Below are 15,318 nucleotides of genomic sequence, written 5' to 3' on the forward strand. Positions count from 1 at the left end.
CCAATCTCCTCATTATCAAATAGATACCATATTGGTAGAGCTATACCATGGGGTATATGAGAATTAAGTAGTTAACTAATATCTGATATGTGATGAGCACTAGAGCTTGCTGGTTAAAAGTGCAGACTCCAGAGCCAAAAACTAGTTATGAACCCAAGGCCTTGTTAAAATAAAAATTAAAAACCAAAGTAAGAGGGAATAAGTGTTCATTTTAGATCAAAAAGTATTGTACTTCTAGAAGCACTGATTCAGACAGAAACCCAAATAGCATTACAATTATGAGGTGAAGGCAGGGGGTATTTATGAGAAAGGAAAGGGAAATAATTACATAAATAGAAGGAAGGAATTTCTATCGGAGCTAATTATTTAGGGATAGAATTTCTATATGTACAAATAAGCTGGTTTATTTTCTAACTATTCAGGATGGTGCTAATTCTAAAGAATGTCCTTAATTTGCAGTCTTCTTAGTCAAAATATCTGCTTTGTTTATTAGCTTTACAAAGAGTTGTTTGGAATATAAGGCTGGGTTGGCCCAATCCCCAGGTTATTTTTCCCATTTCAAACATTCCAACAGTTTGAGGTGTTAAGACCAGCAAGGCAGTTCCTCTGGGATGGTGGCTTTGACTCCATTTTGAAATGTCTCCATTTACATCATTTTTTCACATTCTGCAGCTTACTAGTTCTTTGACCTCGGGCAAATTGCATAAAATTTCTGAGCTCTAATTTTCTCTCCTACAAAATGTGAATAGTAATAGTGTTTGCCCCTAGAGATGTTCTGAGGATTAGATGAGTCAATTCACATAGTGGCACAAAATGACTTCTCAATAAATATTAGCTACATTTACACATTATTTGTAGTATTCATTGCTACATATTTTTTTGGCCTTCATAACAATTATTTGGCAATGTGATGAAAATACTCAAAAATTCTTCATGGGCTAAATTAAAATGCATTAGAACCCCAGAATTAAATCTGAAAATGAAAACAAAATAAAAGAAGTCAAGCATTTCCATACCACAATGTCTGGTGGTATGCAATGAAAGGGCTTCCCATCCTACAAGTTTACTAAGTCATATTTGCAAGGAACTCTAAAGCAGAACAAAATGAACATTTCATTATTTCTATTAAAAAAGATATACTATCCTATCTAATAATAGACAAACATGGTAATTGACTGTACCTTTGCTATGCCTCCCTTTGGCTAATCAGCACGATATGCAAATTAACCCAACCAATATGGCGGCCGGCAGCCACACAGTTGAAGCGAGCAGAAGGCTCTGCCAGGGCCTGGCTCTGAGCTGCAAAAGCAACAAAGTTTCAATTATAGAAGCTAAACAAACCCCAGATACCTGCTTTCAGCCAGCCCTGGCCACGGAGATGGAGCGAGTAAGAGCCGGCTCTCAGCTCCAGTGACGGCAACAACGATTCAATTATGGAAGGTAAATAAATCCCAGAATAAAAAAAATGAAAGAGAAAAAAAGGAGAGGCTGGGAGCTTCAGTCACCGGCCAGCCTGAAAATGGCCCTCAGCCCCTCACCGAGACTGGCCAGGCACCCAAGTGGGGACCCCCACCCTGAAGGGGGTGTGACCAGCTGCAAACAGCCATCAGCCCCTCATCCAGGCTGTCCAGGAACCCAAGAGGGACCCCCACCCTGACCCGGCACACCATTCAGGGCAAACCAGCCAGCCCCCACCCGTGCACCAGGCCTCTATCCTATATAGTAAAAGGGTAATATGCAAACTGACCCTAACAGCAGAAAGACTGGGAATGACTGGTCACTATGACATACACTGACCACCAGGGGGCAGATGCTCAATGCAGGAGCTGCCCTCTGGTGGTCAGTGCACTCCCACATGGGGGAGCTCTGCTCAGCCACAACCCAGGCTGATGGCTGTCAGCACAGCAGTGGTGGCAGGAGCCTCTCCTGCCTCCTCAGCAGCGCTAAGGATGTCCGACTGCAGCTTAAGTCTGCTCCTCGCTGGCAAGTGGACATCCCCCGAGGGCTGCCGGGCTGCCAGAGGGATGTCTGATTGCCAGCTTAGGCCCAATCCCCCAGGGAGCAGGCCTACGCCAGCAGGTGGTCATCCCCCAGGGGTCCCAGACTGCAAGAGGGCACAGGCCGGGCTGAGGGACACCACCCCCCCCCCACGAGTGCACAAATTTTTGTGCACCCGGCCTCTAGTCTATAGAAATAAAAAGCTAATATGCTAAGTGTCCCTCCAACCGTTTGACCAGTTGCTATGATGCACACTGACTACCAGGGGGCAGACACTCAATGCAGGAGCTGCTGTGACACACACTGGCTATTTACAAAGAAACAGCACTGACAAAGCAACACTTGGCTTCCCCCAAGTAGGACACAGGCCCCACCACCAGCCCGAGGGACAGCCCACAAAATCACAGCCAAAGCTGCTGAGACCCCATGGCACAAAATGCAGCCCACAGCTCAGCCCAGCCCAGAAATGATTTCTGTGGGTGCCAGGTAATGACGTCACATAGCAACTCCCAGCTTTCTCTCCCTAGCGACTAGCCTCCTTGGATATTTTTCAGCCCAAGAACATGACTTGCTTTATAGCCAAATGCAATCATTTTAAACTTTAACCAAATATCTGTGAAGTGTTTTCCCATGCCTCATCTCATTTGATCCTCACAGAAGTCCTGGAGTAGGTATATAGGAGATTCAAAGAATCCTATTTTCTTTTCATTAGCCAGAAAACAGAAATTTAGAAAGATTAGAAAAGACACAACTAAAACGAAGTAAGAAATGGTGGACCTTGAAAATGACTTCAGGTTTTCTCACTGCACATAATATAGTCAAACACTGCTGCAGTTAAATATTTTACCCTTTTTCCTCCCTGCATGATCTACAATAATAATCTGCTTTTTGTTGATATTTACTGCTGTGTTGCTGACTATTACCTGAAAGAGAAGTTGAGGTGCTTCACTGGGCTGGAAAAAGTTTATCTACAGCAGAAAGCAGGTCTAATTAAGCAAGTTTATTCTGTATATATAAAAGACTAAGTTGGCTTGCATGTGCACGATACATATAAAGCTCTCGCTGGTGCCAATCACACGCATGTGTTTCGATCTGTCATTGTTGATCGTGAATTTGGTTGACATTTCTATTCTAGAGAAAGGGCAAATAACGATATTAAAATATTTCTTCTAATTAATTTCCTTTCAATGCGCACAAATCCATGCACTGGGCCACTAGTATATAAATAATGCGTAGCTATTTCTATAGTTCAATTACCAGCAATTATTCAGCAAGGCCCTAAGGCAAATACTAGTTTTAAGCTCCCAGCAAAGCATTAGCATTCATTAGCAGGCCTCTAGCTAGCTGAGTCACTTGCTGACCTCCAGCTGCTCAGCAAAGCTCTTAAAGGCTAGAGAATCCATAGACAGAACTCTTTAATTTTATAAGGAATACTTTTTTTTTAATCTTTATCTTTGATACCAGAGCCCCCTCTGGCTGGTTTACTTGGCTCTGAACTGTTTTTCTCCTTTGATCCTGGAGTGGAGTAGGAATTTCCCTGGGATATGGAAGCACAGATGAACTTGAATCAACCAGAAATACCCAGGCAATAACCCAATGGCAGTACCCAGCATAGGGGCCATGGGGTTATACCTGGGCTTGGTTTACTGAGACAAGGAGAACAAGAACACTGTGCAAACTAAATGTATATTCCTGAAAGCAGACTCCTGCCAAACCCCTGCAGAGTGGCGTAGTTCTGTTGGTCCTATTGGGATTGTGCTGGGCCAGTTATGCTTTTTTGTACTGTCACCATACAAAGGTCACAGATGGGGATATGTTTCTCTATATAAAGCTTATTGTTGTATTGGAAAAGTAACTGTTTTGGTCCTAGTTTAAATTCCTAATACTTATTACAGTGTCTTAAATGCAGGAAGTGCTGAATCAGAGTAAATTGAATAATTAAATTGGATGCTATCCTAAATCTGGTGATCCTTACAATCTTATCTTCACTTAGCACCTTTAATTCTTCATTTTTGAATAACGATATATTTAAAAGGAATTTTTACAAAGAGAGTGTATGGAGGACATCTCTAATAATGTAAACATTATAAATATTTTTTTTTAAAAAAGACATTTTTACCAATGTTTAACTCATATTATGGAGGCTCTTCTGCACTGTAGGGGATGAAAATGTATCAGATGTGATTCTGATGGGAGAATCAGAAATTTCTAATGGGAAAGAGAGACATATAGTCAAATCACTTTAATGCAAACAGAATGAAATTAGCTGTGTGATAAAGTTTACTATTATTCCAGTGAGGCAAAAAGTAATATGTGGTTCACCTTAACCAGGAGAGACAAAATCCTCCAGATAATTTAAACTTAATGTACCCAAAGGTCCTTAGCTGCCTTTATTGAGTGCAAGCCACCTGGTGTTGTAGGCCAAGGTCAGCCACCACCTGTGCCCTTCCCCTGGGTCACCCAGTATGACCTATAAAGCACTCTGTAGAAGGCTGCTACTTGTGCTGGACTTTGAGGTTCCCAGGGATAGACCAAGCTTCGAATCAAGGCTTGGGGTCTCTTGCCAAGAAGCATGGGCATGCCAAAGTCAGATCTGTTTGTTTGAGAGATTTTAGTTAAATCTGCAGCATGAGCCAAGACAGGCCATTTTTATGCAAGAGCCACTGGAACTGGCTGGGTGACCTGACAAGTTGGGTGGTATGGGGTCTCAGGTAATTACCAGTCCTAGGCTAACAGTGTCTATGGAGACTCAGATATGGTGCCCACCTGCCAGCTCTGTTGAGGGAGGGCTCAGCAAAGGAATAATGGCCTCTGCCAACATGTCTGTCTAGGACAGTGGTTCTCAGCCTGTGGGTCGCGACCCCTTTGGGGGTCGAACGACCCTTTCACAGGGGTCGCCTAAGACCATCAGAAAACACATATATAATTACATACTGTTTTTGTGATTAATCACTATGCTTTAATTATGTTCAATTTGTAACAATGAAAATACATCCTGCATTTTCATTATGATTCATAACAGTAGCAAAATTACAGTTATGAAGTAGCAACGACAATAATTTTATGGTTGGAGGTCACCACAATATGAGGAACTGTATTAAAGGGTCACAGCATTAGGAAGGTTGAGAACCACTGGTCTAGGAGAAAGCTGCCCAGCCAGACAATCCAGTTCATCCTCATATGCCCTTGTTACATTTTAAGCTGCTGCTCTAATGCTGAATTTCAGAGTGAGTTAGTCTAAGTCCCTGGCACAGGACCTTTAAAAGGAACTGCCTGGGTATGGGACCAGCCCATTCTGCATCTCCACTTCTCCTACCAGTCTCCACGTGGTTCTTCTTTATATCTTTAGTTATATGACTTCTGTTGAGTTAGATTTCAGGTGGTTCTCAATGAAGGTTCTTCTGTAGTTTAACTGTAATTTCTATGTGGTTGTGGGAGGATGTGAGTACTGGCATTTACCTATGCCACCATCTTGCCCAAAAGCTCTATTAACTCAATTTTATGGACATTTTTAATGCCCAGACTATTTTTATTTTGGGATTGGTTTTTGGTTTTGTTTGTTTTTACATGGGATACAAGGTAAACAATGTTATTCCTTCCTGATGTAAAAATAAAATATTAAGGGATTCTTTAAGAGAATAATTTTTGGCAAAATTAAATTTCCAGTTTTTCAATTCTATACCTTGTGTTTATTCCATATTTGTACAAATTCCTATTTCTGAAATGACCTTGTGTATATAATTCTGTCTTTGTAGCAGGGTTAACCTTCCCAATATTCAATTGGAATCATTCAGCTGGCCATTTATGGCCATGTATTTCAGTAATGAATATTTGAGTAATATGCAATAGTTTTAGAATGTCTTTTCTTAACAATATATAAAAATTTTCCTCACCTCACAGTTACAGATTTGGTCATTGCAAGCAGCTGGGTTGGCAGTGTGTGGGCAGTCTGTTGAGGAAAAAAAAAAGGATAATTATATACAGGAAGCAGTGATTAGGCAAATCCATTTAGACTTGCCAAGCAACCAGAAATAGGCAAGGAAGAAAATCTTCCTTGTGGTTTCCAATAGGTTTACAATAAAAGTCTTTCTAGTGACTTTCCCAAGAACACGCTAAGTCATAACTTCTAAGTGTTATCAGAAAATTGTGTGAGTTGTGTGGACGTTCTTAAACATCATTAAGTAGCTATGGGACCTGGAGCAAATAGTTTAACCTATTTGTGCTTCAGCTTCCTCATATAAAAAATTGATATATTTAAGTATCTAATTGGTAAGGTTATTTTCAGGATAATAATTGTAAATTCTCAATGCATGCTTATAATATATATATATATATATTACATATATTTGAGTAATATATATTATATATATTTGAGTATTAATCTTTGTTGAATTAATGAACTGAAAGTTAATTAAAAGTTTTGAATATTTAGCAGTTTCAGATGGAGTCAAAATATATTTTTGTATGTTAACTCAGATCTCTGCATACACACACACACACACACATATGTGTGTGTGTGTGTGTGTGTGTGTATACTAATAAAAGACAAACATGCAAATTGACTGTACTTTTGCTATGCCTTAAGCCACGCCCACCCACCAATCAGAGCAACTATATGCAAATTAACCCAACCAAGATGGAGGCCGGCAGCCACAGAGCTGGAGCAAGCAGGAGGTTTGCTTGCTCCAGTGATGGAGGAAGCCAAGCTTCCTCGCCTGCGGCAGCCTGGCTCTGAGCTCTACTGAAAGCAACAAAGTTTTAATTATAGAAGGTAAACAAACCCCAGATACCTGCTTTCAGCCAGCTGTGGCAATGGAGCTGGAACGAGCAGGAGTGGGTTGCCCCTGGCGATGGAGGAAGCCAAGCTTTCTGCAGGCCTCCACTAAAGGCAACAAAGTTTCAATTATAGAAGGTAAATAAATCCCAGAATAAAAAAAAAATAAAAAGAAAAAAAGGAGAGGCTGGGAGCTTACATCACCAGGGTGCTTGACCAGCCTGAAAACGGTCCTCAGTCCCTCACCCAGACTGGCCAGGCATCCCAGTGGGGACCCCCCACCCTAAAGGGGGTGTGGCCAGCCTGAAAACAGCCATCAGCCCCTCACCCAGGCTGGCCAAACCTCCATGGGGTGAGGGTCTCCACTGGGGTGGACATCCTCCATGGGGTCCCACACTGCAAGAGGGCATAGGCTGGGCTGAGGGACCCTCCAAGTGCACAAATTTTTGTGCACCAGGCCTCTAGTATATATACACACATACACACACACACACACATATACAAAAGCTAGATGTTAACATTGTATGTGCACATACACTGAGTGGCCAGATTATTATGACCACCTGACTTTTGTAGGCAAATTAGCTATAATTTTGCACTGAAGTTGCTAGAGGGCTACACCATTATAAATAGGGAAGCAGGTTGTTTACCACAACAGTAGAAGTGATTTTTTTCTGAAGATATGGGTAAACAATGCAATTTATCAGCCTTTGAACGTGGAATATATTTGAACGTGAGTGGCCAGATTATTATGACCACCCCATCAGTACTTCGTTGCGCCACCTTTTGCCTTCAATAATGCAATGATTCTTCTTGGCATTGACTCCATGAAATGTTGAAAGGTGATGCGAAGAATCTGACACCATGCCTGATGAATAGCACTGTCCAGTTCTGTGAGATTTGATGGTTGTGGAACCATCTGCCTGATGGTTCTTTTAACTTTGTCCCACAAATGCTCAATTGAATTGAGATCTGGTGATTGTGGAGGCCACCTAAGCAAGATAAAGTCTTCCTCATGTTCTTGAAAGCACTCCTGCACAATATGAGCACCGTGGCATGGCGCATAGTCTTGTTGGAAGAAGCCATCTCCATTGGGATACGCCATCAACATGATAGGATGAACCTGATCAGCAACAATACTTAGGTATGTTGTGCTATTCAGACGTTGTTCCACACAAATTAAAGGGCCCAAATCATGCCAGGAAAACATGCCCCAAACCATAGCACTGCCCCCACCAGCTTGAAGGGTTGTACTCATGCATGTGGGGTGCATGCCTTCATGCTGTTTCCACCAAATTCTCACTCTGCCATCTGCATGATGCAGCTGGAAACGTGATTCATCGGACCACATAACTTTTTTCCAATGCTCAATTGTCCAATCCTTGTGTTCCTGTGCACATTGGAGACATTTTATCTTGGTAACTGCAGACAGCAAAGGTGTTCAAACAGGCCTTCAGCTTCCATATCCCATATGATGCAGTGTATGGCTAATTTGCCTACAAACATCAGGTGGTCATAATAATCTGGCCACTCACGTTCAAATATATTTCACATTCAAAGGCTGTTAAATCGCGTTGTTTACCAATATCTTCAGAAAAAAATCACTTCTATTGTCGTGGTAAACAACCTGCTTCCCTATTTATAATGGTCTGGCCTTCTAGCAACTTCAGCATGAAATTATAGCTAATTTGCCTACAAACGTCAGGTGGTCATAATAATCTGGCCACTCAGTGTATATCATAAATGCAGCTGTGCTTTACTCTCTAGCTTGATACAAATTTATTTTTAACAGTCTGAGTTATGATATGGCATATGAATCTATATTTTATGAAAATGTGCATTTTTACTTGTATATATTTTTCTTTAGTTTTTCTATTTTGGACATATATTTCAATAGACTTTGTGTATAGAAATATCTTAAGTGTGTTGAAAATTAGCCTCATGATGTCTCAACACCAATCTCCTGTATATCCCCCTCACTGGGGCAATATGTTCCTCCTTCTGACCTCTCCATTTGTGTTAAGGACTGTCCTAGTCACCCACATTAAAAGACTCAAAGTCATTTTTTTATTCTTGTCTCTTTTTTTGCTGCCTCTATCTAATCAGGCATCGTGTCCTTTGGAAGCTACCTCTAACATAACTAGTTATTTCTTTAAATTTTCTACTGCCACTACTATGGTGCTTATATCTTTATTATATAGGGTGGGAAAAAGCAGGTTTACATTTGTTCATATGGAAAGCAAAACAATAATTAATAATATAATACAAGATAAACTCTGTGTTGCATACTCACAACTGTAAACCTACATTTGTGAAACCTTGTATTTTGTCTTGCCTACTGTAGTAGACTACATTACCAATCCCTCCCTACATACCTGTTCTAAATCAATCTTCCAGAAATCACAGCTCTGCTCATTGTTCTCCCATGCTTCAAAGTCGCCAGTGGTTTTGCAATGTCACTAAGTAAAAATCTAAATTTCTTGCTATAGCATTTCACAGCCTCGATGATCTCCTCTCCTCCAGCAACAAGATTTACTTTGAGTCTTCTCTTCTCTCATTCGTGCAGCTCCTTATCCAGGTGAGCTGGACTACATACAATTTCTTAAACACATGCCTCCAGGCCTGTGCTCATCCCTTTCCCCTTAGGAATGCCTTCTCTTACCACTGTGACCACTACCTGTTGACATCATCATATCTATCCCCCACAAGCCAAGCCAGTTCAATACTACCTTCTCCACAAAGCTATCACTAATTGACCCAAACAAAAGCAATATTTCACTCCTACTAACTTCTAACATACTTTAGTCCTCCCTCTTCTTTGTTTTGTTGTTTTTTGTTGTTGTTGTTGTTTTGGGTTTTTTTTGCTAATCCTCACCCCGGGATATTTTTCCATTGATTTTTTTAGGGAGAGTGGAAGAGAGAGGGAAAGACAGAGAGAAACATTGATCGGTGCCTCTTGCACAAGCCCTGATCAGAGCCTGGGCCGAGGAGGTGCCTGAAACCAAGATATGTGCCCTTGACCAGAATCGAACCCAGAACCCTTTGGTCCACAGGCCGATGCTCTATCCACTGAGCCAAACCAGCTATGGCCTCCCTCTTTTTTAGTTGCCAAGCCATCTAAGCTATACCCAGGATATAGAAAGAATAGATAATAATAACTCATTTTAAGGAGATTAACAAGCTGCTAATTCTAACACTTAAGACACTGAGTTATGATCTCTACTCTCTGCTAAATTCAGAGAATTTAGTGAATGCTTAAAAGGAAAATAACAGCTCTATGTTGAGTCTGTGACCAAATCTGAATAGAAATGGGAAGAGTTAGGGTGAAGAGATGAAGGAGAGTCCAAGACAAATGATGATTGTCACTGCATTGGAGCAACATTGATAAGTAATGCCAAGATAGAAGCTAAAGTATTTCACTGTCGGGAGGAGTCCCTTAAGAGGGCAGCCCTTGTGTCGGCCCATTTATTTTCATAATTTACAGAAACTCTCTGTTCAAGAGATGGAGGAAAAACTGTGTTTGGAGCATCTAGCAGTTTGCTTAACAGGCTCATCAACCAAAAACCAATTTCCAAGCTATTGGAGCTTTTCTATATAATTTTTTTCTTAATAGCCTGTGTGACACATATATTGTCCAGCTTGGTAAAATATCAACTTGACATGTGTCCCATATCACAGACAATTTATCAAGTATCTAACTTGAAGGTGTCCAGATTGACTACATCTGCGTACTCATTTGCTTTCTCTAGTCCACCCTTGTTCCTCCATCTGTTCTTGTCTTTTCTCTCTGACACTAACATGAACACAGTGAACTTCCTCAGTGCTGATGTGAGAAACCCATCTGACAGTTTTCAGAGGTGGTCACTGGATAAACTGACTATTCCACAACTTGATATTGTTATGTAGTCCTAGAGCTGCATTGAGCAAAATAAGTGCCCAGCGAACACTGATGAACTAAGATTTTAATTGAAAATTAAGTGTACTTCCTTTATACATAGTACAGAGATTGCCTGCATTGAAATTCTTCCTTTTATTTCCTCTGTCCATGGATAGCTTTGCTGATAAACTGCTATCACCTGACTACCACAGTTGGGAATGTGTAAGTTTTGCAAAGTTTTTGGTTGTCCAGAATTCAGCAGTTTATACCAAGGCAGTTCAGTAGACCACTGGGTAAAAACTAAACACAAAGGTTATGCAACTGTTTTTGAATACTAGCATCCACCATTTACTGCATCAAGTATTTCCCTTTTTCTTGCCTTGGGGTAAATTATAATTTGTATTTGTTTTTTAATGCATGTGCAAATTGTGTCTCTGAATGCAGGGCACAGTTTATCTTTATTCAGGCCCATGTCCTGGGCCCTGAGTTCTAAGTGGTAGGTAGACTTATTTGTGGTAAAAGGCCATTCTTAACAATGGTTTGACTCTTAGTAAGAACAAAGGAAAACGTAGCTGTGTGGCATGAGGTCTCAAAACACTGCATGTTCCTTTCAGTGCTAAAAATGGTTTTAGTCCTTTTGATTTACCAAAATTGTTCCCTTGAGGACACAGGGAGATTTGCGTGAGTGCATGGGTAGTGCAACCTTTTATTGAAAGATAATATCCACAGTCAAAAAGAAAATGCCTTAACTATTTGTGTTACACCAGGGAAATAGTCTTGAAAATAAATTGTGGTTAAATCACCATTTTCCATCTTTGCCAAAAGAATAAGTCCTTATAACACATTGATGAATCCACCTTGTTCCTAGGCACTTTCTGTAGAATTTCTTGAATATGTACATGGTTCTTTTCTGATTATTTCTGGATAAAAGATATGTGTTGTGGATTGGATGCTCTTTTTTTCAGGTAACGTTTGGTCAGTCTTCATAACGATATCTGCAAAAAGTTCTTTCCTGAGACCTCATAGCAAATTATTTTTATTCAAGAAAAAACAAACTACAAATATTGCCCTATAATCCCCAATGTTTTGTACATTATAACATTACTAGAGGCCCAGCACATGAAATCATGCACAGGTAGGGCCCCTAGGCCTAGCCTGTGATCAGGGCCATCTTCTACCTGCTTGCCAGTCCCCAGTCCCACCCAACCACCGCCCACCCCAGTTCCCATGGTTCCCCATTCACCATCCAGCAAACGAAGCCTGAGGGTCGGAAGAGGGACCAAGAGGTCAGCCATTCAGCCCGCTCACCAGTCCACAGTCCCGCCCTTCCACTGACACCCACCCTGGTTCCCAGTTCGCCATCTGGCGATCTATTGGAGCCTGTGGGCCAGGGGGAGGGACCAAGAGGTCTGCCTTCCGCTCACTCGCCAGTCCCGCCCCACTGCCACCCACCCTGGTTCCCCCATGGTTCCCTGTTGGCCATCCAGCGATCTGAGCCTGCGGGCTCAGGGGAGGGACCGAATGCACCTCATAGGGACTGGTTGATCGGTCATTCTGGTCATTACACCGTTGTGGTCGCTGGCCTTTTATTATATAGGATAGGAGGGTAAAACAATTGATTATGTTTGCTGAATCCTTTTGGAAATTAAGAAATAAAGCCATACCTCTGAGCTGTTCTTTGGGGCTAAGATGTGGCCATTGTGTTCTTGTTTTTAGTTTATTTATTTGCGGTTTTAGGCTAGTTCATAATTTTAACAGAATTTATAATCAGTCACTCCTTGAACAAATATTTAAAGTTAAAAATATTTTTACCATGGAAATGTCAGATTTAACAAATGCATTGTACTGAATGTAGTTTGTTTTATTGACATTCAAAAGTTATATAATTCACACAGAAAACTCTATTGACCTAGCTGTGAATTTAATTTGCTGAGGTAAATATTTACCTGCATAGTATTTTTAAAAGTTTTAAAAAGGAATTGTGTTGCCATGATAAATACTATGACTAGAATTCTTTCTGATTTATGTTCAACAGCAAATCAATTTCATGAAGACTTTAAGATTTGAACCAGCACCAAAGTTTGAATCTTTACTTTACCTAACTACCAAATGGGCATATTAAGTTGCTTCCTTGATGATTGGAAGGATGAAATGAGATAACTGGTACATCTCAGTGCCCAATAAATTTAAATTGGTATTCTTCCTCGTTTACTTTCTTAAGAAGGAAATAAGTGCAGAAAATAATCATCCATTCACTCGATAAATATTTTATTTTAAAAAACAATTATGAAGCTAACCAGTTATAAGTTCTAAATAAAAGGAATGACAATAATAGAGGAGTTTTGGGTTCTCTCCCAAATACCTTCTTAGAACCCTGGCATTCATCTGGACTGAAATAATGCAGGTCTCCTCTGCTAGCTGGTACTGCCTTCATGCTCAATTCATCATGGTCTGCTAACTAATGTAAATGAATTTACATTTTGGTTCCCAACTCATCAACCAGTGTACATTAAATCCTTATCCTTTTATAGCACATTGGCATCCAATAAAATCAAAGTTTGCAGTATTTTTATTCATGGACCATGACTCCAAATGCTATTAGCTGCCAGTCAAAAGCCTTGTAATACATGGACTTTGTCTCTGAGCATAAGTCAATTGCAGCTGGGTATGTGGGCATTTTATCCCTTATAGAATAGCAAATAACAACAATAAAATAAGATCTCTATTTTTAATATCTATAAATAAAGCCAAGTTAGGGATTTTTAAATGTGGAATATGCTGTGGATTAGCCAGTTATGAGATTCCTCCAGGAATCCACTGAAAGTTGAAAATTTGCACAATAAGATGATATTAGGAAAGGTGAGAATTGTCAGTCAAGGCAAAAAGGAGAGCAGTTAGGAAGAAGGAAGAGTAAAAATAACAAAGGAAATAGACTAGGCACATTTTTCTAGGTGAGTCAGTGCCTTATCGCCATGAATGAAGAAGACATATAATTTGTTCCAAATAGGCCATCAGTCTTATGAAGAAAGAGTTCAGTAATTACTTCCCAGGAATCTAAAAATATTTGTTGAGTCATATGGGAAAACTTAACCTTCATAGATGCATTCATTTGAATCAACTGAATGTGGTGGCAGGTTTTTTTAAAGTAATTTTCATATGCAAGAATTCTTAGGTGTCAAATATCTAATCTCTCAAAGCACACACATTTGCTCATGTATTTAACAAAACATTAATTGATCGCCTATGACTATAGAACTAAAAGTTGGGGATAAAGAAATGGTGTAAGCTCAAAGGGGATAGTGGTTCTAATATAGTGTGTGAAATGTATGTATGCATAGGTAATTACAATATCACTGGGTAAATATTTGCATAGGCTTTTCCAAGGAAACCTTGACCAAGACTTCAACTTCTGCTTTAATGCTCCAGGAAGAAACAACTTTCTTTCTATATATACACGCATACTAGAGGCCCAGTGCACAAAAATTTGTGCACTGGCCGGGGGGGGGGGGGGTGTTCCTCAGCCCCACTTGTGTCCTCTCACAGTCTCGGAACCCTCAGGAGATAACAACCTGCTGGCTTAGACCCACTCCTGAGTGGCAGAGGGCAAGCCCAATCCCTAGGTGCCTGCCCTGCAGCCCCTGGTCGGGCTCAGAGCAGGGCTGATTGGGGAGTTGGGGCGCCACCCCCTGTCATGCACAGAGCAGGGCGGATCAGGAGGTTGCGATGCCACCCTCAGTCACTCTCAGGGTAGGGCCAATTGGGGGGTTGGGGCACCGCCCCCGTCACACTCAAGGCAGGGTCGATGGGGAGGTTGCGGCACCACCCCCTGTCATGCACAGAGCAGGGCGGATCAAGGGATTGTGGTGCCACCCCTGTCACATACAGAGCCGGCCAATCAGGGGGTTGGGGCGCTGCCCCCTGTCATGCACAGAGCAGGGCCCATCAGGGGGTTTGGGGCTCCGCACCCTGTCACAAAAAGAGCAGGGCCCATCAGGGGGGTTGGGGATCCGTACCCTGTCACGCACAGAACAGGGCCGATCAGGGGGTTGGGGAGCTCCCCCCTGTCATGCACAGAGCAAGGCCAATCAGGAGGTTGTGATGCCACCCTCAGTCACACTCAGGGTAGGGCCAATTGGGGGGTTGGGGCACTGCCCCCTGTCACACTCAAGGCATGATCGATGGGGAGGTTGGGGCACTGCCCCATCCCCTACAGAGCAGGGCCGATCAGGGGGTTGGGGCACTACCCCCTGTCACACTCAGGGCAGGGCCGATGGGGAGGTTGCGGCTCCACCCTGTCACACACAGAACAGGGCCCATGGGGGGTTTGAGGGGCCGCACCCTGTCACACACAGAACAGGGCCGATCAGGGGGTTGGGGAGCTCCCCCTTATCAGGCACAGAACAGGGCCGATCAGGGGGTTGGCGTGCCTTCCCCTGTCATGAACAGAGCAGGGCGGATAGGGAGGTTGTGGCCCCGCCCCCTGTCACACAAAGAGCCGCAGGGCAATCAGGGGGTTTGGGTGCTGCCCCCTGTCACGCTGCTCCAGAGGCCAGGAGGCCTCGCGGCTCCGCTGATCCTGGTGCTGGGAGACACATTACCCTTTTACTATGTAGGATAGAGGCCTGTTGCATGGGTGGGGGCCGGCTGGTTTGCCCTGAAGGGTGTCCTG

At 42.1% G+C, this 15,318-nt stretch overlaps 1 protein-coding gene across 10 annotated transcripts in view; it reads left to right on the top strand.

Moving 5' to 3' along the window:
* The window catches only part of DLG2 (discs large MAGUK scaffold protein 2), a 1,392,511-nt gene that overhangs the window by 850,161 nt on the left and 527,032 nt on the right, over positions 1-15,318 (top strand). The gene's annotated exons all lie outside the window — the stretch shown is intronic.

The sequence above is a fragment of the Myotis myotis genome, unplaced genomic scaffold (assembly GCF_014108235.1).
Source record: "Myotis myotis isolate mMyoMyo1 unplaced genomic scaffold, mMyoMyo1.p scaffold_m19_p_10, whole genome shotgun sequence".
In the NCBI taxonomy this organism is placed as follows: Eukaryota; Metazoa; Chordata; class Mammalia; order Chiroptera; family Vespertilionidae; genus Myotis; species Myotis myotis.